We start from the raw sequence: 25851 nt of genomic DNA on the forward strand, positions 1-25851 counted from the left end.
GCATGTTTAGCTGAAGGAAGAATCCCTTAAACCTGGAGAGTTGAGACCCATGGAATGGGTACCATGCAATATGACTTCAAAGGGTCTGCGTTTGCTCATCGAACCTCACCAGTCGTATCACTGCTGCGCTTATGCCGCTGTACACACGCTTGATTCTCTTTCGGAGACATATAAATCCATAGGTTTTAAGATTCTTACTAGTCAGGTATATTCTTAGGCGTTTAATATGGGGTGTTGAGTCCACTTCCTTGAGCAAGGAGTAGCTCTTGTCTATTACATATTTGGCTTATGGAATGGTATCTGTGCCAATTTCAATCTCTGGTTTCATGCAGCACCCCAACTCACCATTCCCCTTAAGCAAGCATAAGTTGGTTTTCTACATTTGAGACACTGTTCTGTTTTGTAATTCAGTTCCTGTGTAGCCAAGTTTACATTCCCTGTGTTAGTGATACCTTATGATGTTTCTTTTTCTGTGTGACTTATTTCACTTAGAATCATCGTACCTGAATCCACTCATTATGCTGCTACGGCCCTGATGACATAGATTTCATTGCTGTGTGATACTGCATTGTACGTAAGTACCACAACTTCTTTATCCATTTTTCGCTTTCTGTGATATTCAACTTGTACCGTAAACGAGGTTCTTGTAAACGGAGCCGGCCCAAACTTTGGGGTGGCTGTGTCTTTTTGATTTTAATTTCCCTAAGCTATAGGACCATAAGTGGAAGTGCCCTAGGCTCTGTTGCTTTGTTTTTTGGATGTTTCAGGAAACACCATACACTTCTCCAGAGTGGCTACTGGCAATTTACATCCCGCCCATCAGGATAACAAGTCTCCCAGTTCTCCAGGGCCTCTCCTGCTTTTCTGGATTTTACACTTTTTTCAGATGGCCCTTTTGACCGGGGGCAGTGAGACTTCATTGTAGTGCAGATTTCCTTTGCAAGCTTGCTTGGTTGGCCAAAAAGGGCGTATGCGTTTTCTCCTGAATATATTCAGGAAAAAACGCATACGCCCTTTTTGGCCAAGTGCATCATTGTGGACGTTCTGCCTCTTCTCCTATGCTTTACATGCAATTCCAGTCTACCTCCTGAAATCGGTTTCCTGCAATTCTGCCCCGCTCTAAACTACTCTTGGCAGCCTTACTTCAATATATTTTTGGAAGATAGCTGTCATTTATAACACTGCAGGTTTGTGAATTACAGTGCCACTGAGCTCCTTTCTTCAACTCGCTTTCTTGTGAGCTGACCGCAACACCGCAGGATTGCTTTGGGCACTAGTTTGGTTCCGGCACGACATGCTGAGCCTTTGGTTACTTCCTCTTCCTGGTGGGAAATGAGAGTTAAATTTGCCCGTCCAGACACCTCCACCTAGTCTCTCATTGGTTCTCCCTATTCCTGTTCATCTTACGCAGATATTGCAAACTGGGCCAAACAGGAGGTGAAAGGCACTGACTCTCCAAGTGGGGAGAGTGTTAGTAAAGCGTCTGGAATGTTGCAGCCGAGTACCAGGGGACGAAAACTGAGACACATTTGAACACGTTTCGCGATCACACGGTGGATCATACTCTGTGTTCCACATGCATGTTTAGCTGAAGGAAGAATCGCTTAAACCTGGAGAGTTGAGAACCATGGAATGGGTACCATGCAATATGACTTCAAAGCGTCTGCATTTGCTCACCGAACCTCACCAATCCTATCACTGCTGCGTTTATGCCGCTGTACAGACGTTTGATTCTCTTTCGGAGACATATAAATCCATAGGTTTTAAGATTCTTACTAGTCAGGTATATTCTTAGGCGTTTAATATGGGGTGTTGAGTCCACTTCGTTGAGCAAGGAGTAGCTCTTGTCTGTTACATATTTGGCTTATGGAACAGTATCTGTGCTAATTTCAATCTCTGGTTTTATGCAGCACCCCAACTCACCTTTCCCCTTAAGCAAGCATAAGTTGGTTTTCTACATTTGAGACACTGTTCTGTTTTGTAATTCAGTTCCTTTGTAGCCAAGTTTACATTTCGTGTATTAGTGATACCTTATGATGTTTCTTTTTCTGTGTGACTTATTTCACTTACAATCATCGTACCTGAATCCACTCATTATGCTGCTACTGGACTGATGACATAGATTTCATTGCTGTGTGATACTACATTGTACGTAAGTACCACAACTTGTTTATCCATTTTGGCTTTCTGTGATATTCAACTTGTACCGTAAACGAGGTTCTTGTAAACAGAGCCGGCCCAAACTTTGGGGTGGCTGTGTCTTTTTGATTTTAATTTCCCTAAGCTATAGGACCATAAGTGGAAGTGCCCTAGGCTCTGTTGCTTTGTTTTTTGGATGTTTCAGGAAACAACATACACTTCTCCAGAGTGGGTGTTGGCAATTTACATCCCGCCCATCAGCATAACAAGACTCCCAGTTCTCCATGGCCTGTCCTGCCTTTCTGGATTTTACACTTTTTTCAGATAGCCCTTTTGACCAGGGGGCAGTGAGACTTCATTGTAGTGCAGATTTCCTTTGCAAGCTTGCTTGGTTGGCCAAAAAGGGCGTATGCGTTTTTTCCTGAATATATTCCGGAAAAAACGCATACGACCTTTTTGGCCAAGTGCATCATTGTGGACGTTCTGCCTCTTTTCCTATGCTTTACATGCAATTGCAGTCTACCTCCTGAAATCGGTTTCCTGCAATTCTGCCCCGCTTTCAAGTCCTCTTGGCAGCCTTCCTTCAATATATTTTTGGACGAAAGCTGTCATTTATAACTCTGCAGGTTTGTGAATTACAGTGCCCCTGAGTTCCTTCTTTCAACTCGCTTTCTTGTGAGCTGGCCGCAATACCGCAGGATTGCTTCAGGCCCTAGTGTGCTTCTGGCATTCCACGCTGAGCCTTTGGTTAATTCCTCTTCCTGGTGGGAAATGAGAGTTAAATTTGCCCGTCCAGATACCTCCACCTAGTCTCTTATTGGTTCTCCCTATTCCTGTTCATCTTACGCAGAAATTGCAAACTGGTCCAAACAGGAGGTTAAAGGCACTGACTCTCCAAGTGGGGAGAGTGTTAGTAAAGTATCTGGAATGTTGCACCCGAGTACCAGGGGACGAAAACTGAGACACATTTGAACACGTTTCCCGATCACACGGTGGATCATACTCTGGGTTCCACATGCATGTTTTAGCTGAAGGAAGAATCCCTTAAACCTGGAGAGTTGAGACCCATGGAATGGGTACCATGCAATATGACTTCAAAGGGTCTCCATTTGCTCACCGAACCTCAACAATCCTATCACTGCTGCGTTTATGCCGCTGTACACATGCTTGATTCTCATTCGGAGACATATATATCCATAGGTTTTAAGATTCTTACTAGTCAGGTATATTCTTCGGCGATTAATATGGGGAGTTGAGTCCACTTCGTTGAGCAAGGAGTAGCTCTTGTCTATTACATATTTGGCTTATGGAACAGTATCTGTGCTAATTTCAATCTCTGGTTTTATGCACCACCCCAACTCACCTTTCCACTTAAGCAAGCATAAGTTGGGTTTCTACTTTTGAAACCCTATTCTGTTTTGTAATTCAGTTCTTGTGTAGCCAAGTTTACATTCCGTGTATTAGTGATACCTTATGATATTTCTTTTTCTGTGTGACTTATTTCACATAGAATCATCGTACCTGAATCCACTCATTATGCTGCTACGGGCCTGATGACATAGATTTCATTGCTGAGTGATATTGCATTGTACGTAATTACCACAACTTCTTTATCCATTTTTCGCTTTCTGTGATATTGAACTTGTACCGTAAACGAGGTTCTTGTAAACAGAGCCGGCCCAAACTTTGGGGTGGCTGTGTCTTTTTGATTTTAATTTCCCTAAACTATAGGACCATAAGTGGAAATGCCCTAGGCTCTGTTGCTTTGTTTTTTGGATGTTTCAGGAAACACCATACACTTCTCCAGAGTGGCTTCTGGCAATTTACATCCCGCCCATCAGCATAACAAGTCTTCCAGTTCTCCAGGGCCTGTCCTGCCTTTCTGGATTTTACACTTTTTTCAGATGGCCCTTTTGACCAGGGGGCAGTGAGACTTCATTGTAGTGCAGATTTCCTTTGCAAGCTTGCTTGGTTGGCCAAAAAGGGCGTATGCGTTTTTACCTGAATATATTCCGGAAAAAACGCATACGCCCTTTTTGGCCAAGTGCATCATTGTGGACGTTCTGCCTCTTTTCCTATGCTTTACATGCAATTCCAGTCTACCTCCTGAAATCGGTTTCCTGCAATTCTGCCCCGCTTTCAACTCCTCTTGGCAGCCTTACTTCAATATATTTTTGGAAGATAGCTGTCATTTATAACTCTGCAGGTTTGTGAATTACAGTGCCGCTGAGCCCCTTTCTTCAACTCGCTTTCTTGTGAGCTGGCCGCAACACCGCAGGATTTCTTCAGGCCCTTGTTTGGTTCCGGCACGACACGCTGAGCCTTTGGTTAATTCCTCTTCCTGGTGGGAAATGAGAGTTAAATTTGCCCATCCAGACACCTCCACCTAGTCTCTCATTGGTTCTCACTATTCCTGTTCATCTTACGCAGAAATTGCAAACTGGGCCAAACAGGAGGTTAAAGGCACTCACTCTCCAAGTGGGGAGAGTGTTAGTAAAGCGTCTGGAATGTTGCACCCGAGTACCACAGGACGAAAACTGAGACACATTTAAACAGGTTTCCCGATCACACCGTGTATCATACTCTGAGTTACCCATGCATATTTTAGCTGAAAGAAGAATCCCTTAAACCTGGAGAGTTGAGACCCATGGAATGGGTACCATGCAATATGACTTCAAAGGGTCTGCATTTGCTCACCGAACCTCAACAATCCTATCACTGCTGCGTTTATGCCGCTGTACAGACGTTTGATTCTCTTTCGGAGACATATACATCCATAGGTTTTAAGATTCTTACTAGTCAGGTATATTCTTAGGCGTTTAATATGGGGTGTTGAGTCCACTTCATTGAGCAAGGAGTAGCTCTTGTCTATTACATATTTGGCTTATGGAACAGTATCTGTGCTAATTTCAATCTCTGGTTTTATGCAGCACCCCAACTCACCTTTCCCCTTAAGCAAGCATAAGTTGGTTTTCTACATTTGAGACCCTGTTCTGTTTTGTAATTCAGTTCCTTTGTAGCCAAGTTTACATTCCGTGTAGTAGTGATATCTTATGATGTTTCTTTTTTTGTGTGACTTATTTCTCTTACAATCATCGTACCTGAATCCACTCATTATGCTGCTACTGGACTGATGACATAGATTTCAATGCTGAGTGATATTGCATTGTACGTAAGTACCACAACTTCTTTATCCATTTTTCGCTTTCTGTGATATTGAACTTGTACCGTAAACGATGTTCTTGTAAACAGAGCCGTCCCAAACTTTGGGGTGGCTGTGTCTTTTTGATTTTAATTTCCCTAAGCTATAGGACCATAAGTGGAAGTGCCCTAGGCTCTGTTGCTTTGTTTTTTGGATGTTTCAGGAAACACCATACACTTCTCCAGAGTGGCTGTTGGCAATTTACATCCCGCCCATCAGCATAACAAGGCTCCCAGTTCTCCATACCCTGTCCTGCCTTTCTGGATTTTACACTTTTTTCAGATGGCCCTTTTGACAGGGGGGCAGTGAGACTTCATTGTAGTGCAGATTTCCTTTGCAAGCTTGCTTGGTTGGCCAAAAAGGGCGTATGCGTTTTTTCCTGAATATATTCAGGAAAAAACGCATACGCCCTTTTTGGCCAAGTGCATCATTGTGGACGTTCTGCCTCTTTTCCTATGCTTTACATGCAATTCCAGTCTACCTCCTGAAATCGGTTTCCTGCAATTCTGCCCCACTTTCAACTCCTCTTGGCAGCCTTCCTTCAATATATTTTTGGACGATAGCTGTCATTTATAACTCTGCAGGTTTGTGAATTACAGTGCCCCTGAGCTCCTTTCTTCAACTCGCTTTCTTGTGAGCTGGCCGCAACACCACAGGATTGCTTCAGGCCCTAGTTTGGTTCCGGCATGGCATGTTGAGCCTTTGGTTAATTCCTCTTCCTGCTGGGAAATGAGAGTTAAATTTGCCCGTCTGGACACCTCCACCTAGTCTCTCATTGGTTCTCCCTATTCCTGTTCATTTTCCACAGAAATTGCAAACTGGGCCAAACAGGAGGTTAAAGGCACTGACTCTCCAAGTGGGGAGAGTGTTAGTAAAGCGTGTGGAATGTTGCACCCGAGTACCAGGGGACGAAATCTGAGACACATTTGAACACGTTTCCCGATCACACGGTGGATCATACTCTGGGTTCCACATGCATGTTTTAGCTGAAGGAAGAATCCCTTAAAACTGGAGAGTTGAGACCCATGGAATGGATGCCATGCAATATGACTGCAAAGAGTCTGCATTTGCTCACCGAACCTCACCAATCCTATCACTGCTGCGTTTATGCCACTGTACACATGCTTGATTCTCTTTCGGAGACATATAAATCCATAGGTTTTAAGATTCTTACTAGTCAGGTATATTCTTAGGCGTTTAATATGGGGTGTTGAGTCCACTTCGTTGAGCAAGGAGTAGCTCTTGTCTATTACATATTTGGCTTATGGAACGGTATCTGTGCTAATTTCAATCTCTGGTTTTATGCCGCACCCCAACTCACCTTTCCCCTTAAGCAAGCATAAGTTGGTTTTCTACATTTGAGACCATTTTCTGTTTTGTAATTCAGTTCCTGTGTAGCCAAGTTTACATTCCGTGTAGTAGTGATATCTTATGATGTTTCTTTTTCTGTGTGACTTATTTCACTTAGAATCATCGTACCTGAATCCACTCATTATGCTGCTACCGCCCTGATGACATAGATTTCATTGCTGAGTGATATTGCATTGTACGTAAGTACCACAACTTCTTTATCCATTTTTCGCTTTCTGTGATATTGAACTTGTACCGTAAACGAGGTTGTTGTAAACAGAGCCGGCCCAAAATTTGGGGTGGCTGTGTCTTTTTTATTTTAATTTCCCTAAGCTATAGGACCATAAGAGGAAGTGCCCTAGGCTCTGTTGCTTTGTTTTTTGGATGTTTCAGGAAACACCATACACTTCTCCAGAGTGGCTGTTGGCAATTTACATCCTGCCCATCAGCATAACAAGGCTCCCAGTTCTCCATACCCTGTCCTGCCTTTCTGGATTTTACACTTTTTTCAGATGGCCTTTTGGACAGGGGGGCAGTGATACTTCATTGTAGTGCAGATTTCCTTTGCAAGCTTGCTTGGTTGGCCAAAACGGGCGTATGCATTTTTTCCTGTATATATTCAGGAAAAAACACATATGCCCTTTTTGGCCAAGTGCATCATTGTGGACGTTCTGCCTCTTTTCCTATGCTTTACATGCAATTCCAATCTACCTCCTGAAATCGGTTTCCTGCAATTCTGCCCCGCTTTCAACTCCTCTTGGCAGCCTTCCTTCAATATATTTTCGGACAATAGCTGTCATTTATAACTCTGCAGGATTGTGAATGACAGTGACCCTGAGCTCCTTTCTTCAACTCGCTTTCTTGTGAGCTGGCCGCAACACCGCAGGATTGCTTCAGGCCCTAGTTTGGTTCCGGCATCGCATGCTGAGCCTTTGGTTAATTCCTCTTCCTGGTGGGAAATGAGAGTTAAATTTGCCCGTCCTGACAGCTCCAGCTAGTCTCTCATTGGTTCTCCCTCTTCCTGTTCATCTTCCGCAGAAATTGCAAACTGGGCCAAACAGGAGGTTAAAGGCACTGACTCTCTAAGTGGGGAGAGTGTTAGTAAAGCGTCTGGAATGTTGCACCCGAGTACCAGGGAACGAAAACTGAGGCACATTTGAACACGTTTCCTGATCACACGGTGGATCATACTCTGGGTTCCACATGCATGTTTTAGCTGAAGGAAGAATCCCTTAAACCTGGAGAGTTGAGACCCATGGAATGGGTACCATGCAATATGACTTCAAAGGGTCTGCATTTACTCATCGAACCTCACCAATCCTATCACTGCTGCGCTTATGCCGCTGTACACACGCTTGATTCTCTTTCGGAGACATATAAATCCATAGGTTTTAAGATTCTTACTAGTCAGGTATATTCTTAGGCGTTTAATATGGGGTGTTGAGTCCACTTCGTTGAGCAAGGAGTAGCTCTTGTCTATTACATATTTGGCTTATGGAACGGTATCTGTGCCAATTTCAATCTCTGGTTTCATGCAGCACCCCAACTCACCATTCCCCTTAAGCAAGCATAAGTTGGTTTTCTACATTTGAGACCCTGTTCTGTTTTGTAATTCAGTTCCTGTGTAGCCAAGTTTACATTCCCTGTGTTAGTGATACCTTATGATGTTTCTTTTTCTGTGTGACTTATTTCACTTAGAATCATCGTACCTGAATCCACTCATTATGCTGCTACGGCCCTGATGACATAGATTTCATTGCTGTGTGATACTGCATTGTACGTAAGTACCACAACTTCTTTATCCATTTTTCCCTTTCTGTGATATTCAACTTGTACCGTAAACGAGGTTCTTGTAAACAGAGCCGGCCCAAACTTTGGGGTGGTTGTGTCTTTTTGATTTTAATTTCCCTAAGCTATAGGACCATAAGTGGAAGTGCCCTAGGCTCTGTTGCTTTGTTTTTTGGATGTTTCAGGAAACAACATACACTTCTCCAGAGTGGCTTCTGGCAATTTACATCCCGCCCATCAGCATAACAAGGCTCCCAGTTCTCCATGGCCTGTCTTGCCTTTCTGGATTTTACACTTTTTTCAGATAGCCCTTTTGACCAGGGGCAGTGAGACTTCATTGTAGTGCAGATTTCCTTTGCAAGCTTGCTTGGTTGGCCAAAAAGTGCGTATGCGTTTTTTCCTGAATATATTCCGGAAAAAACGCATACGCCCTTTTTGGCCAAGTGCATCATTGTGGACGTTCTGCCTCTTTTCCTATGCTTTACATGCAATTCCAGTCTACCTCTTGAAATCGGTTTCCTGCAATTCTGCCCCGCTTTCAAGTCCTCTTGGCAGCCTTCCTTCAATATATTTTTGGACGAAAGCTGTCATTTATAACTCTGCAGGTTTGTGAATTACAGTGCCCCTGAGCTCCTTTCTTCAGCTCGCTTTCTTGTGAGCTGGCCGCAACACTGCAGGATTGCTTCAGGCCCTAGTTTGGTTCTGGCACGGCATGCTGAACCTTTGGTTAATTCCTCTTCCTGGTGGGAAATGAGAGTTAAATTTGCCCGTCCATACACCTCCACCTAGTCTCTCATTGGTTCTCCCTATTCCTGTTCATCTTCCGCAGAAATTGCAAACTGGGCCAAACAGGAGGTTAAAGGCACTGACTCTCCAAGTGGGGAGAGTGTTAGTAAAGCGTCTGGAATGTTGCACCCGAGTACCAGGGAACGAAAACTGAGGAACATTTGAACACGTTTCCCGATCACACCATGGATCATACTCTGGGTTCCACATGCATGTTTTAGCTGAAGGAAGAATCCCTTAAACCTGGAGAGTTGAGACCCATGGAATGGGTACCATGCAATATGACTTCAAAGGGTCTGCATTTGCTCACCGAACCTCACCAATCCTATCACTGCTGCGCTTATGCCGCTGTACACACGCTTGATTCTCTTTCGGAGACATATAAATCCATAGGTTTTAAGATTCTTACTAGTCAGGTATATTCTTAGGCGTTTAATATGGGGTGTTGAGTCCACTTCGTTGAGCAAGGAGTAGCTCTTTTCTATTACATATTTGGCTTATGGAACGGTATCTGTGCCAATTTCAATCTCTGGTTTCATGCAGCACCCCAACTCACCCTTCCCCTTAAGGAAGCATAAGTTGGTTTTCTACATTTGAGACACTGTTCTGTTTTGTAATTCAGTTCCTTTGTAGCCAAGTTTACATTCCGTGTAGTAGTGATATCTTATGATGTTTCTTTTTCTTTGTGACTTATTTCAGTTAGAATCATCGTACCTGAATCCACTCATTATGCTGCTACGGGCCTGATGACATAGATTTCATTGCTGAGTGATATTGCATTGTACGTAAGTACCACAACTTCTTTATCCATTTTTCGCTTTCTGTGATATTGAACTTGTACCGTAAAGGAGGTTCTTGTAAAGAGAGCCGGCCGAAGCTTTTGGGTGGCTGTGTCTTTTTGATTTTAATTTCCCTAAACTATAGGACCATAAGTGGAAGTGCCCTAGTCTCTGTTGCTTTGTTTTTTGGATGTTTCAGGAAACACCATACACTTCTCCAGAGTGGCTGTTGGCAATTTACATCCCGCCCATCAGCATAACAAGGCTCCCAGTTCTCCATGGCCTGTCCTGCCTTTCTGGATTTTACACTTTTTTCAGATGGCCCTTTTGACCGGGGGCAGTGAGACTTCATTGTAGTGCAGATTTCCTTTGCAAGCTTGCTTGGTTGGCCAAAAAGGGCGTATGCGTTTTTTCCTGGGAAAAAACGCATACGCCCTTTATGGCCAAGTGCATCATTGTGGACGTTCTGCCTCTTTTCCTATACTTTACATGCAATTCCAGTCTACCTCCTGAAATCGGTTTCCTGCAATTCTGCCTCGCTTTCAAGTCCTCTTGGCAGCCTTCCTTCAATATATTTTTGGACGATAGCTGTCATTATTAACTCTGCAAGTTTGTGTATTACAGTGCCTCTGAGCTCCTTTCTTCAACTCGCTTTCTTGTGAGCTGGCCGCAACACCACAGGATTGCTTCAAGCCCTAGTGTGGTTCCGGCATGGCACGCTGAGCCTTTGGTTAATTCCTCTTCATGGTGGGAAATGAGAGTTAAATTTGCCCGTCCAGACACCTCCACCTAGTCTCTCATTGTTTCTCCTTATTCCTGTTCATTTTCCGCAGAAATTGCAAACTGGGCCAAACAGGAGGTTAAAGGCACTGACTCTCCAACTGGGGAGAGTGTTAGTAAAGCGTCTGGAATGTTGCACCCGAGTACCAGGGGACCAAAACTGAGACACATTTGAACACGTTTCCCGATCACACGGTGGATCATACTCTGGGTTCCACATGCATGTTTTAGCTGAAGGAAGAATCCCTTAAACCTGGAGAGTTGAGACCCATGGAATGGGTACCATGCAATATGACTTCAAAGGGTCTGCATTTGCTCACCGAACCTCACCAATCCTATCACTGCTGCACTTATGCCGCTGTACACACGCTTGATTCTCTTTCGGAGACATATAAATCCATAGGTTTTAAGATTCTTACTAGTCAGGTATATTCTTAGGCGTTTAATATGGGGTGTTGTGTCCTCTTCGTTGAACAAGGAGTAGCTCTTGTCTATTACATATTTGGCTTATGGAACGGTATCTGTGCTAATTTCAATCTCTGGTTTTATGCACCACCCCAACTCACCTTTCCACTTAAGCAAGCATAAGTTGGGTTTCTACTTTTGAGACCCTGTTCTGTTTTGTAATTCAGTTCTTGTGTAGCCAAGTTTACATTCCGTGTATTAGTGATACCTTATGATATTTCTTTTTCTGTGTGACTTATTTCACTTAGAATCATCATACCTGAATCCACTAATTATGCTGCTACGGGCCTGATGACATAGATTTCATTGCTGAATGATATTGCATTGTACGTAATTACCACAACTTCTTTATCCATTTTTCGCTTTCTGTGATATTAAACTTGTACCGTAAACGAGGTTCTTGTAAACAGAGCCGGCCCAAACTTTGGGGTGGCTGTGTCTTTTTGATTTTAATTTCCCTAAGTTATAGGACCATAAGTGGAAGTGCCCTAGGCTCTGTTGCTTTGTTTTTTAGATGTTTCAGGGAACACCATACACTTCTCCAGAGTGGCTGTTGGCAATTTACATCCCGCCGATCAGCATAACAAGGCTCCCAGTTCCCCATGGCCTGTCCTGCTTTTCTGGATTTTACACTTTTTTCAGATAGCCCTTTTGACCTGGGGGCAGTGAGACTTAATTGTAGTGCAGATTTCCTTTGCAAGCTTGCTTGGTTGGCCAAAAAGGGCGTATGCGTTCAGGAAAAAACGCATACGCCCTTTTTGGCCAAGTGCATCATTGTGGACGTTCTGCTTCTTTTCCTATGCTTTACATGCAATTCCAGTCTACCTCCTGAAATCGGTTTCCTGCAATTCTGCCCCGCTTTCAACTCCTCTTGGCAGCCTTACTTCAATATATTTTAGGAAGATAGCTGTCATTTATAACTCTGTAGGTTTGTGAATTACAGTGCCCCTGAGCTCCTTTCTTCAACTCGCTTTCTTGTGAGCTGGCCGCAACACCGCAGGATTGCTTCAGGCCCTAGTTTGGTTCCGGCACGGCATGCTGAGCCTTTGGTTAATTCCTCTTCCTGGTGGGAAATGAGAGTTAAATTTGCCCGTCCAGACACGTCCACCTAGTCTCTCATTGGTTCTCCCTATTCCTGTTCATTTTCCACAGAAATTGCAAACTGGGCCAAACAGGAGGTTAAAGGCACTGACTCTCCAAGTGGGGAGAGTGTTAGTAAAGCGTCTGGAATGTTGCACCCGAGTACCAGGGGACGAAAACTGAGACACATTTGAACACGTTTCCCGATCACACCGTGAATCATACTCTGGGTTCCACATGCATGTTTTAGCTGAAGGAAGAATCCCTTAAACATGGAGAGTTGAGACCCATGGAATGGTTACCATGCAATATGACTTCAAAGGGTCTGCGTTTGCTCATCGAACCTCACCAGTCGTATCACTGCTGCGCTTATGCCGCTGTACACACGCTTGATTCTCTTTCGGAGACATATAAATCCATAGGTTTTAAGATTCTTACTAGTCAGGTATATTCTTAGGCGTTTAATATGGGGTGTTGGGTCCACTTCGTTGAGCAAGGAGTAGCTCTTGTCTATTACATATTTGGCTTATGGAACAGTATCTGTGCCAATTTCAATCTCTGGTTTCATGCAGCACCCCAACTCACCATTCCCCTTAAGCAAGCATAGGTTGGTTTTCTACATTTGAGACACTGTTCTGTTTTGTAATTCAGTTCCTGTGTAGCCAAGTTTACATTCCCTGTGTTAGTGATACCTTATGATGTTTCTTTTTCTGTGTGACTTATTTCACTTAGAATCATCGTACCTGAATCCACTCATTATGCTGCTACGGCCCTGATGACATAGATTTCATTGCTGTGTGATACTGCATTGTACGTAAGTACCACAACTTCTTTATCCATTTTTCCCTTTCTGTGATATTCAACTTGTACCGTAAACGAGGTTCTTGTAAACAGAGCCGGCCCAAACTTTGGGGTGGTTGTGTCTTTTTGATTTTAATTTCCCTAAGCTATAGGACCATAAGTGGAAGTGCCCTAGGCTCTGTTGCTTTGTTTTTTGGATGTTTCAGGAAACAACATACACTTCTCCAGAGTGGCTTCTGGCAATTTACATCCCGCCCATCAGCATAACAAGGCTCCCAGTTCTCCATGGCCTGTCTTGCCTTTCTGGATTTTACACTTTTTTCAGATAGCCCTTTTGACCAGGGGCAGTGAGACTTCATTGTAGTGCAGATTTCCTTTGCAAGCTTGCTTGGTTGGCCAAAAAGTGCGTATGCGTTTTTTCCTGAATATATTCCGGAAAAAACGCATACGCCCTTTTTGGCCAAGTGCATCATTGTGGACGTTCTGCCTCTTTTCCTATGCTTTACATGCAATTCCAGTCTACCTCTTGAAATCGGTTTCCTGCAATTCTGCCCCGCTTTCAAGTCCTCTTGGCAGCCTTCCTTCAATATATTTTTGGACGAAAGCTGTCATTTATTACTCTGCAGGTTTGTGAATTACAGTGCCCCTGAGCTCCTTTCTTCAGCTCGCTTTCTTGTGAGCTGGCCGCAACACTGCAGGATTGCTTCAGGCCCTAGTTTGGTTCTGGCACGGCATGCTGAACCTTTGGTTAATTCCTCTTCCTGGTGGGAAATGAGAGTTAAATTTGCCCGTCCATACACCTCCACCTAGTCTCTCATTGGTTCTCCCTATTCCTGTTCATCTTCCGCAGAAATTGCAAACTGGGCCAAACAGGAGGTTAAAGGCACTGACTCTCCAAGTGGGGAGAGTGTTAGTAAAGCGTCTGGAATGTTGCACCCGAGTACCAGGGAACGAAAACTGAGGAACATTTGAACACGTTTCCCGATCACACCATGGATCATACTCTGGGTTCCACATGCATGTTTTAGCTGAAGGAAGAATCCCTTAAACCTGGAGAGTTGAGACCCATGGAATGGGTACCATGCAATATGACTTCAAAGGGTCTGCATTTGCTCACCGAACCTCAACAATCCTATCACTGCTGCGCTTATGCCGCTGTACACACGCTTGATTCTCTTTCGGAGACATATAAATCCATAGGTTTTAAGATTCTTACTAGTCAGGTATATTCTTAGGCGTTTAATATGGGGTGTTGAGTCCACTTCGTTGAGCAAGGAGTAGCTCTTTTCTATTACATATTTGGCTTATGGAACGGTATCTGTGCCAATTTCAATCTCTGGTTTCATGCAGCACCCCAACTCACCCTTCCCCTTAAGGAAGCATAAGTTGGTTTTCTACATTTGAGACACTGTTCTGTTTTGTAATTCAGTTCCTTTGTAGCCAAGTTTACATTCCGTGTAGTAGTGATATCTTATGATGTTTCTTTTTCTTTGTGACTTATTTCAGTTAGAATCATCGTACCTGAATCCACTCATTATGCTGCTACGGGCCTGATGACATAGATTTCATTGCTGAGTGATATTGCATTGTACGTAAGTACCACAACTTCTTTATCCATTTTTCGCTTTCTGTGATATTGAACTTGTACCGTAAAGGAGGTTCTTGTAAAGAGAGCCGGCCGAAGCTTTTGGGTGGCTGTGTCTTTTTGATTTTAATTTCCCTAAACTATAGGACCATAAGTGGAAGTGCCCTAGTCTCTGTTGCTTTGTTTTTTGGATGTTTCAGGAAACACCATACACTTCTCCAGAGTGGCTGTTGGCAATTTACATCCCGCCCATCAGCATAACAAGGCTCCCAGTTCTCCATGGCCTGTCCTGCCTTTCTGGATTTTACACTTTTTTCAGATGGCCCTTTTGACCGGGGGCAGTGAGACTTCATTGTAGTGCAGATTTCCTTTGCAAGCTTGCTTGGTTGGCCAAAAAGGGCGTATGCGTTTTTTCCTGGGAAAAAACGCATACGCCCTTTATGGCCAAGTGCATCATTGTGGACGTTCTGCCTCTTTTCCTATACTTTACATGCAATTCCAGTCTACCTCCTGAAATCGGTTTCCTGCAATTCTGCCTCGCTTTCAAGTCCTCTTGGCAGCCTTCCTTCAATATATTTTTGGACGATAGCTGTCATTATTAACTCTGCAAGTTTGTGTATTACAGTGCCTCTGAGCTCCTTTCTTCAACTCGCTTTCTTGTGAGCTGGCCGCAACACCACAGGATTGCTTCAGGCCCTAGTGTGGTTCCGGCATGGCACGCTGAGCCTTTGGTTAATTCCTCTTCATGGTGGGAAATGAGAGTTAAATTTGCCCGTCCAGACACCTCCAGCTAGTCTCTCATTGGTTCTCCCTATTCCTGTTCATTTTCCGCAGAAATTGCAAACTGGGCCAAACAGGAGGTTAAAGGCACTGACTCTCCAACTGGGGAGAGTGTTAGTAAAGCGTCTGGAATGTTGCACCCGAGTACCAGGGGACCAAAACTGAGACACATTTGAACACGTTTCCCGATCACATGGTGGATCATACTCTGGGTTCCACATGCATGTTTTAGCTGAAGGAAGAATCCCTTAAACCTGGAGAGTTGAGACCCATGGAATGGGTACCATGCAATATGACTTCAAAGGGTCTGCATTTGCTCACCGAACCTCACCAATCCTATCACTGCTGCACTTATGCCGCTGTACACACGCTTGATTCTCTTTCGGAGACATATAAATCCATAGGTTTTAAGATTCTTACTAGTCAGGTATATTCTTAGGCGTTTAATATGGGGTGTTGTGTCCTCTTCGTTGAACAAGGAGTAGCTCTTGTCTATTACATATTTGGCTTATGGAACGGTATCTGTGCTAATTTCAATCTCTGGTTTTATGCACCACCCCAACTCACCTTTCCACTTAAGCAAGCATAAGTTGGGTTTCTACTTTTGAGACCCTGTTCTGTTTTGTAATTCAGTTCTTGTGTAGCCAAGTTTACATTCCGTGTATTAGTGATACCTTATGATATTTCTTTTTCTGTGTGACTTATTTCACTTAGAATCATCATACCTGAATCCACTAATTATGCTGCTACGGGCCTGATGACATAGATTTCATTGCTGAATGATATTGCATTGTACGTAATTACCACAACTTCTTTATCCATTTTTCGCTTTCTGTGATATTAAACTTGTACCGTAAACGAGGTTCTTGTAAACAGAGCCGGCCCAAACTTTGGGGTGGCTGTGTCTTTTTGATTTTAATTTCCCTAAGTTATAGGACCATAAGTGGAAGTGCCCTAGGCTCTGTTGCTTTGTTTTTTAGATGTTTCAGGGAACACCATACACTTCTCCAGAGTGGCTGTTGGCAATTTACATCCCGCCGATCAGCATAACAAGGCTCCCAGTTCCCCATGGCCTGTCCTGCTTTTCTGGATTTTACACTTTTTTCAGATAGCCCTTTTGACCTGGGGGCAGTGAGACTTAATTGTAGTGCAGATTTCCTTTGCAAGCTTGCTTGGTTGGCCAAAAAGGGCGTATGCGTTTTTTCCTGAATATATTCAGGAAAAAACGCATACGCCCTTTTTGGCCAAGTGCATCATTGTGGACGTTCTGCTTCTTTTCCTATGCTTTACATGCAATTCCAGTCTACCTCCTGAAATCGGTTTCCTGCAATTCTGCCCCGCTTTCAACTCCTCTTGGCAGCCTTACTTCAATATATTTTAGGAAGATAGCTGTCATTTATAACTCTGTAGGTTTGTGAATTACAGTGCCCCTGAGCTCCTTTCTTCAACTCGCTTTCTTGTGAGCTGGCCGCAACACCGCAGGATTGCTTCAGGCCTTAGTTTGGTTCCGGCACGGCATGCTGAGCCTTTGGTTAATTCCTCTTCCTGGTGGGAAATGAGAGTTAAATTTGCCCGTCCAGACACGTCCACCTAGTCTCTCATTGGTTCTCCCTATTCCTGTTCATTTTCCACAGAAATTGCAAACTGGGCCAAACAGGAGGTTAAAGGCACTGACTCTCCAAGTGGGGAGAGTGTTAGTAAAGCGTCTGGAATGTTGCACCCGAGTACCAGGGGACGAAAACTGAGACACATTTGAACACGTTTCCCGATCACACCGTGAATCATACTCTGGGTTCCACATGCATGTTTTAGCTGAAGGAAGAATCCCTTAAACATGGAGAGTTGAGACCCATGGAATGGTTACCATGCAATATGACTTCAAAGGGTCTGCGTTTGCTCATCGAACCTCACCAGTCGTATCACTGCTGCGCTTATGCCGCTGTACACACGCTTGATTCTCTTTCGGAGACATATAAATCCATAGGTTTTAAGATTCTTACTAGTCAGGTATATTCTTAGGCGTTTAATATGGGGTGTTGGGTCCACTTCGTTGAGCAAGGAGTAGCTCTTGTCTATTACATATTTGGCTTATGGAACAGTATCTGTGCCAATTTCAATCTCTGGTTTCATGCAGCACCCCAACTCACCATTCCCCTTAAGCAAGCATAGGTTGGTTTTCTACATTTGAGACACTGTTCTGTTTTGTAATTCAGTTCCTGTGTAGCCAAGTTTACATTCCCTGTGTTAGTGATACCTTATGATGTTTCTTTTTCTGTGTGACTTATTTCACTTAGAATCATCGTACCTGAATCCACTCATTATGCTGCTACGGCCCTGATGACATAGATTTCATTGCTGTGTGATACTGCATTGTACGTAAGTACTACAACTTCTTTATCCATTTTTCGCTTTCTGTGATATTCAACTTGTACCGTAAACGAGGTTCTTGTAAACGGAGCCGGCCCAAACTTTGGGGTGGCTGTGTCTTTTTGATTTTAATTTCCCTAAGCTATAGGACCATAAGTGGAAGTGCCCTAGGCTCGGTTGCTTTGTTTTTTGGATGTTTCAGGAAACACCATACACTTCTCCAGAGTGGCTTCTGGCAATTTACATCCCGCCCATCAGCATAACAAGTCTCCCAGTTCTCCAGGGCCTGTCCTGCCTTTCTGGATTTTACACTTTTTTCAGATGGCCCTTTTGACCGGGGGGCAGTGAGACTTCATTGTAGTGCAGATTTCCTTTGCAAGCTTGCTTGGTTGGCCAAAAAGGGCGTATGCGTTTTTTCCTAAATATATTCAGGAAAAAACACATACGCCCTTTTTGGCCAAGTGCATCATTGTGGACGTTCTGCCTCTTTTCCTATGCTTTACATGCAATTCCAGTCTACCCCCTGAAATCGGTTTCCTGCAATTCTGCCCTGCTTTCAACTCCTCTTGGCAGCCTTACTTCAATATATTTTTGGAAGATAGCTGTCATTTATAACACTGCAGGTTTGTGAATTACAGTGCCGCTGAGATCCTTTCTTCAACTCGCTTTCTTGTGAGCTGACCGCAACACCGCAGGATTGCTTCAGGCCCTAGTGTGCTTCTGGCATGCCACGCTGAGCCTTTGGTTAATTCCTCTTCCTGGTGGGAAATGAGAGTTAAATTTGCCCGTCCAGACAACTCCACCTAGTCTCTCATTGGTTTTCCCTATTCCTGTTCATCTTACGCAGAAATTGCAAACTGGGCCAAACAAGAGGTTAAAGGCACTGACATTCCAAGTGGGGAGAGTGTTAGTAAAGCTTCTGGAATGTTGCACCCGAGTACCAGGGGATGAAAACTGAGACACATTTGAACACGTTTCCCGATCACACGGTGGATCATACTCTGTGTTCCACATGCATGTTTAGCTGAAGGAAGAATCCCTTAAACCTGGAGAGTTGAGACCCATGGAATGGGTACCATGCAATATGACTTCAAAGGGTCTGCATTTGCTCACCGAACCTCAACAATCCTATCACTGCTGCGTTTATGCCGCTGTACACACGATTGATTCTCTTTTGGAGACATATAAATCCATAGGTTTTAAGATTCTTACTAGTCAGGTATATTCTTAGGCGTTTATTATGGGGTGTTGAGTCTACTTCGTTGAGCAAGGAGTAGCTCTTGTCTATTACTTATTTGGCTTACGGAACGGTATCTGTGCTAATTTCAATCTCTGGTTTTATGCAGCACCCCAACTCATCTTTCCCCTTAAGCAAGCATAAGTTGGTTTTGTACATTTGAGACCCTTTTCTCTTTTGTAATTCAGTTCCTGTGTAGCCAAGTTTACATTCCGTGTAGTAGTGATATCTTATGATGTTTCTTTTTCTGTGTGATTTATTTCACTTAGAATCATCGTACCTGAATCCACTCATTATGCTGCTATGGGCCTGATGACATAGATTTCATTGCTGAGTGATATTGCATTGTACGTAATTACCACAACTTCTTTATCCATTTTTTGCTTTCTGTGATATTCAACTTGTACCGTAAATGAGGTTCTTGTAAACAGAGCCGGCCCAAACTTTGGGGTGGCTGTGTCTTTTTGATTTTAATTTCCCTAAGCTATAGGACCATAAGTGGAAGTGCCCTAGGCTCTGTTGCTTTGTTTTTTAGATGTTTCAGGAAACACCATACACTTCTCCAGAGTGGCTGTTGGCAATTTACATCCCGCCCATCAGCATAACAAGGCTCCCAGTTCTCCATGGCCTGTCCTGCCTTTCTGGATTTTACACTTTTATCAGATAGCCCTTTTGACCAGGGGGCAGTGAGACTTCATTGTAGTGCAGATTTCCTTTACAAGCTTGCTTGGTTGGCCAAAAAGTGCGTATGCGTTTTTTCCTGAATATATGCAGGAAAAAACGCATACGCCCTTTTTGGCCAAGTGCATCATTGTGGACGTTCTGCCTCTTTTCCTATGCTTTACATGCAATTCCAGTCTACCTCCTGAAATCGGTTTCCTGCAATTCTGCCCCGCTTTCAAGTCCTCTTGGCAGCCTTACTTCAATATATTTTTGGAAGATAGCTGTCATTTATAACTCTGCAGGTTTGTGAATGACAGTGCCCCTGAGCTCCTTTCTTCAACTCGCTTTCCTGTGAGCTGGCCGCAACACCGCAGGATTGCTTCAGACCCTAGTTTGGTTCCGGCACGGCATGCTGAGCCTTTGGTTAATTCCTCTTCCTGGTGGGAAATGAGAGTTAAGTTTGCCCGTCCAGACACGTCCACCTAGTCTCTCATTGGTTCTCCCTATTCCTGTTCATTTTCCACAGAAATTGCAAACTGGGCCAAACAGGAGGTTAAAGTCACTGACTCTATAAGTGGGGAGAGTGTTAGTAAAGCGTCTGGAATGTTGCACCCGAGTACCAGGGGACGAAAACTGAGACACATTTGAACACGTTTCCCGATCACACCGTGAATCATACTCTGGGTTCCACATGCATGTTTTAGCTGAAGGAAGAATCCCTTAAACATGGAGAGTTAAGACGCATGGAATGGGTACCATGCAATATGACTTCAAAGGGTCTGCGTTTGCTCATCGAACCTCACCAGTCGTATCACTGCTGCGCTTATGCCGCTGTACACACGCTTGATTCTCTTTCGGAGACATATAAATCCATAGGTTTTAAGATTCTTACTAGTCAGGTATATTCTTAGGCGTTTAATATGGGGTGTTGGGTCCACTTCGTTGAGCAAGGAGTAGCTCTTGTCTATTACATATTTGGCTTATGGAACAGTATCTGTGCCAATTTCAATCTCTGGTTTCATGCAGCACCCCAACTCACCATTCCCCTTAAGCAAGCATAAGTTGGTTTTCTACATTTGAGACACTGTTCTGTTTTGTAATTCAGTTCCTGTGTAGCCAAGTTTACATTCCCTGTGTTAGTGATACCTTATGATGTTTCTTTTTCTGTGTGACTTATTTCACTTAGAATCATCGTACCTGAATCCACTCATTATGCTGCTACGGCCCTGATGACATAGATTTCATTGCTGTGTGATACTGCATTGTACGTAAGTACTACAACTTCTTTATCCATTTTTCGCTTTCTGTGATATTCAACTTGTACCGTAAACGAGGTTCTTGTAAACGGAGCCGGCCCAAACTTTGGGGTGGCTGTGTCTTTTTGATTTTAATTTCCCTAAGCTATAGGACCATAAGTGGAAGTGCCCTAGGCTCTGTTGCTTTGTTTTTTGGATGTTTCAGGAAACACCATACACTTCTCCAGAGTGGCTTCTGGCAATTTACATCCCGCCCATCAGCATAACAAGTCTCCCAATTCTCCAGGGCCTGTCCTGCCTTTCTGGATTTTACACTTTTTTCAGATGGCCCTTTTGACCGGGGGGCAGTGAGACTTCATTGTAGTGCAGATTTCCTTTGCAAGCTTGCTTGGTTGGCCAAAAAGGGCGTATGCGTTTTTTCCTGAATATATTCAGGAAAAAACACATACGCCCTTTTTGGCCAAGTGCATCATTGTGGACGTTCTGCTTCTTTTCCTATGCTTTACATGCAATTCCAGTCTACCCCCTGAAATCGGTTTCCTGCAATTCTGCCCCGCTTTCAACTCCTCTTGGCAGCCTTACTTCAATATATTTTTGGAAGATAGCTGTCATTTATAACACTGCAGGTTTGTGAATTACAGTGCCGCTGAGATCCTTTCTTCAACTCGCTTTCTTGTGAGCTGACCGCAACATCGCAGGATTGATTCAGGCCCTAGTGTGCTTCTGGCATGCCACGCTGAGCCTTTGGTTAATACCTCTTCCTGGTGGGAAATGAGAGTTAAATTTGCCCGTCCAGACAACTCCACCTAGTCTCTCATTGGTTCTCCCTATTCCTGTTCATCTTACGCAGAAATTGCAAACTGGGCCAAACAAGAGGTTAAAGGCACTGACATTCCAAGTGGGGAGAGTGTTAGTAAAGCTTCTGGAATGTTGCACCCGAGTACCAGGGGATGAAAACTGAGACACATTTGAACACGTTTCCCGATCACACGGTGGATCATACTCTGTGTTCCACATGCATGTTTAGCTGAAGGAAGAATCCCTTAAACCTGGAGAGTTGAGACCCATGGAATGGGTACCATGCAATATGACTTCAAAGGGTCTGCATTTGCTCACCGAACCTCAACAATCCTATCACTGCTGCGTTTATGCCGCTGTACACACGATTGATTCTCTTTTGGAGACATATAAATCCATAGGTTTTAAGATTCTTACTAGTCAGGTATATTCTTAGGCGTTTAATAAGGGGTGTTGAGTCCACTTCGTTGAGCAAGGAGTAGCTCTCGTCTATTACATATTTGGCTTATGGAACAGTATCTGTGCTAATTTCAATCTCTGGTTTTATGCAGCACCCCAACTCACCTTTCCCCTTAAGCAAGCATAAGTTGGCTTTCTACATTTGAGACCCTGTTCTGTTTTGTAATTCAGTTCCTTTGTAGCCAAGTTTACATTTCGTGTATTAGTGATATCTTATGATGTTTCTTTTTCTGTGTGACTTATTTCACTTACAATCATCGTACCTGAATCCACTCATTATGCTGCTACTGGACTGATGACATAGATTTCATTGCTGAGTGATATTGCATTGTACGTAAGTACCACAACTTCTTTATCCATTTTTCGCTTTCTGTGATATTGAACTTGTACCGTAAACGAGGTTCTTGTAAACAGAGCCGTCCCAAACTTTGGGGTGGCTGTGTCTTTTTGATTTTAATTTTCCTAAGCTATAGGACCATAAGTGGAAGAGCCCTAGGCTCTGTTGCTTTGTTTTTTGGATATTTCAGGAAACACCATACACTTTTCCAGAGTGGCTGTTGGCAATTTACATCCCGCCCATCAGCATAACAAGGCTCCCAGTTCTCCATACCCTGTCCTGCCTTTCTGGATTTTACACTTTTTTCAGATGGCCCTTTTGACCGGGGGGCAGTGAGACTTCATTGTAGTGCAGATTTCCTTTGCAAGCTTGCTTGGTTGGCCAAAAAGGGCGTATGCGTTTTTTCCTGAATATATTCAGGAAAAAACGCATACGCCCTTTTTGGCCAAGTGCATCATTGTGGACGTTCTGCCTCTTTTCCTATGCTTTACATGCAATTCCAGTCTACCTCCTGAAATCGGTTTCCTGCCATTCTGCCCCACTTTCAACTCCTCTTGGCAGCCTTCCTTCAATATATTTTTGGACGATAGCTGTCATTTATAACTCTGCAGGTTTGTGAATGACAGTGCCCCTGAGCTCCTTTCTTCAACTCGCTTTCTTGTGAGCTGGCCGCAACACCGCAGGATTGCTTCAGGCCCTAGTTTGGTTCCGACATGGCATGTTGAGCCTTTGGTTAATTCCTCTTCCTGGTGGGAAATGAGAGTTAAATTTGCCCGTCCAGACACGTCCACCTAGTCTCTCATTGGTTCTCCCTATTCCTGTTCATTTTCCACAGAAATTGCAAACTGGGCCAATCAGGAGGTTAAAGGCACTGACTCTATAAGTGGGGAGAGTGTTAGTAAAGCCTCTGGAATGTTGCACCCTAGTACCAGGGGACGAAAACTGAGACACATTTGAACACGTTTCCCGATCACACCGTGAATCATACTCTGGGTTCCACATGCATGTTTTAGCTGAAGGAAGAATCCCTTAAACATGGAGAGTTGAGACCCATGGAATGTGTACCATGCAATATGACTTCAAAGGGTCTGCGTTTGCTCATCGAACCTCAGCAGTCGTATCACTGCTGCGCTTATGCCGCTGTACACATGCTTGATTCTCTTTCAGAGACATATAAATCCATAGGTTTTAAGATTCTTACTAGTCAGGTATATTCTTAGGCGTTTAATATGGGGTGTTGAGTCCACTTCGTTGAGCAAGGTGTAGCTCTTGTCTATTACATATTTGGCTTATGGAACGGTATCTGTGCCAATTTCAATCTCTGGTTTCATGCAGCACCAAACTCACCATTACCCTTCAGCAAGCATAAGTTGGTTTTCTACATTTGAGACCCTGTTCTGTTTTGTAATTCAGTTCTTGTGTAGCCAAGTTTACATTCCGTGTATTAGTGATACCTTATGATATTTCTTTTTCTGTGTGACTTATTTCACTTAGAATCATCGTACCTGAATCCACTCATTATGCTGCTACGGGCCTGATGACATAGATTTATTGCTGAATGATATTGCATTGTACGTAATTACCACAACTTCTTTATCCATTTTTCGCTTTCTGTGATATTAAACTTGTACCGTAAACGAGTTTCTTTTAAACAGAGCCGGCCCAAACTTTGGGGTGGCTGTGTCTTTTTGATTTTAATTTCCCTAAGCTATAGGACCATAAGTGGAAGTGCCCTAGGCTCTGTTGCTTTGTTTTTTAGATGTTTCAGGAAACACCATACATGTCTCCAGAGTGGCTGTTGGCAATTTACATCCCGCCCATCAGCATAACAAGGCTCCCAGTTCTCCATGCCCTGTCCTGCCTTTCTGGATTTTACACTTTTTTCCGATAGCCCTTTGGACCAGGGGGCAGTGAGACTTCATTGTAGTGCAGATTTCCTTTACAAGCTTGCTTGGTTGGCCAAAAAGTGCGTATGCGTTTTTTCCTGAATATATGCAGGAAAAAACGCATACGCCCTTTTTGGCCAAGTGCATCATTGTGGACGTTCTGCCTCTTTTCCTATGCTTTACATGCAATTCCAGTCTACCTCCTGAAATCGGTTTCCTGCAATTCTGCCCCGCTTTCAAGTCCTCTTGGCAGCCTTACTTCAATATATTTTTGGAAGATAGCTGTCATTTATAACTCTGCAGGTTTGTGAATGACAGTGCCCCTGAGCTCCTTTCTTCAACTCGCTTTATTGTGAGCTGGCCGCAACACCGCAGGATTGGTTCAGACCCTAGTTTGGTTCCGGCACGGCATGCTGAGCCTTTGGTTAATTCCTCTTCCTGGTGGGAAATGAGAGTTAAGTTTGCCCGTCCAGACACGTCCACCTAGTCTCTCATTGGTTCTCCCTATTCCTGTTCATTTTCCACAGAATTTGCAAACTGGGCCAAACAGGAGGTTAAAGGCACTGACTCTATAAGTGGGGAGAGTGTTAGTAAAGCGTCTGGAATGTTGCACCCGAGTACCAGGGGACGAAAACTGAGACACATTTGAACACGTTTCCCGATCACACCGTGAATCATACTCTGGGTTCCACATGCATGTTTTAGCTGAAGGAAGAATCCCTTAAACCTGGAGAGTTGAGACCCATGGAATGGGTACCATGCAATATGACTTCAAAGGGTCTGCGTTTGCTCATCGAACCTCACCAGTCGTATCACTGCTGCGCTTATGCCGCTGTACACACGCTTGATTCTCTTTCGGAGACATATAAATCCATAGGTTTTAAGATTCTTACTAGTCAAGTATATTCTTAGGCGTTTAATATGGGGTGTTGAGTCCACTTCGTTGAGCAAGGAGTAGCTCTTGTCTATTACATATTTGGCTTATGGAATGGTATAGGTGCCAATTTCAATCTCTGGTTTCATGCAGCACCCCAACTCACCATTCCCCTTAAGCAAGCATAAGTTGGTTTTCTACATTTGAGACACTCTTCTGTTTTGTAATTCAGTTCCTGTGTAGCCAAGTTTACATTCCCTGTGTTAGTGATACCTTATGATGTTTCTTTTTCTGTGTGACTTATTTCACTTAGAATCATCGTACCTGAATCCACTCATTATGCTGCTACGGCCCTGATGACATAGATTTCATTGCTGTGTGATACTGCATTGTACGTAAGTACCACAACTTCTTTATCCATTTTTCGCTTTCTGTGATA

Source organism: Leucopleurus acutus (assembly GCF_964270905.1).
Source record: "Leucopleurus acutus genome assembly, chromosome: 4".
In the NCBI taxonomy this organism is placed as follows: Eukaryota; Metazoa; Chordata; class Mammalia; order Artiodactyla; family Delphinidae; genus Leucopleurus; species Leucopleurus acutus.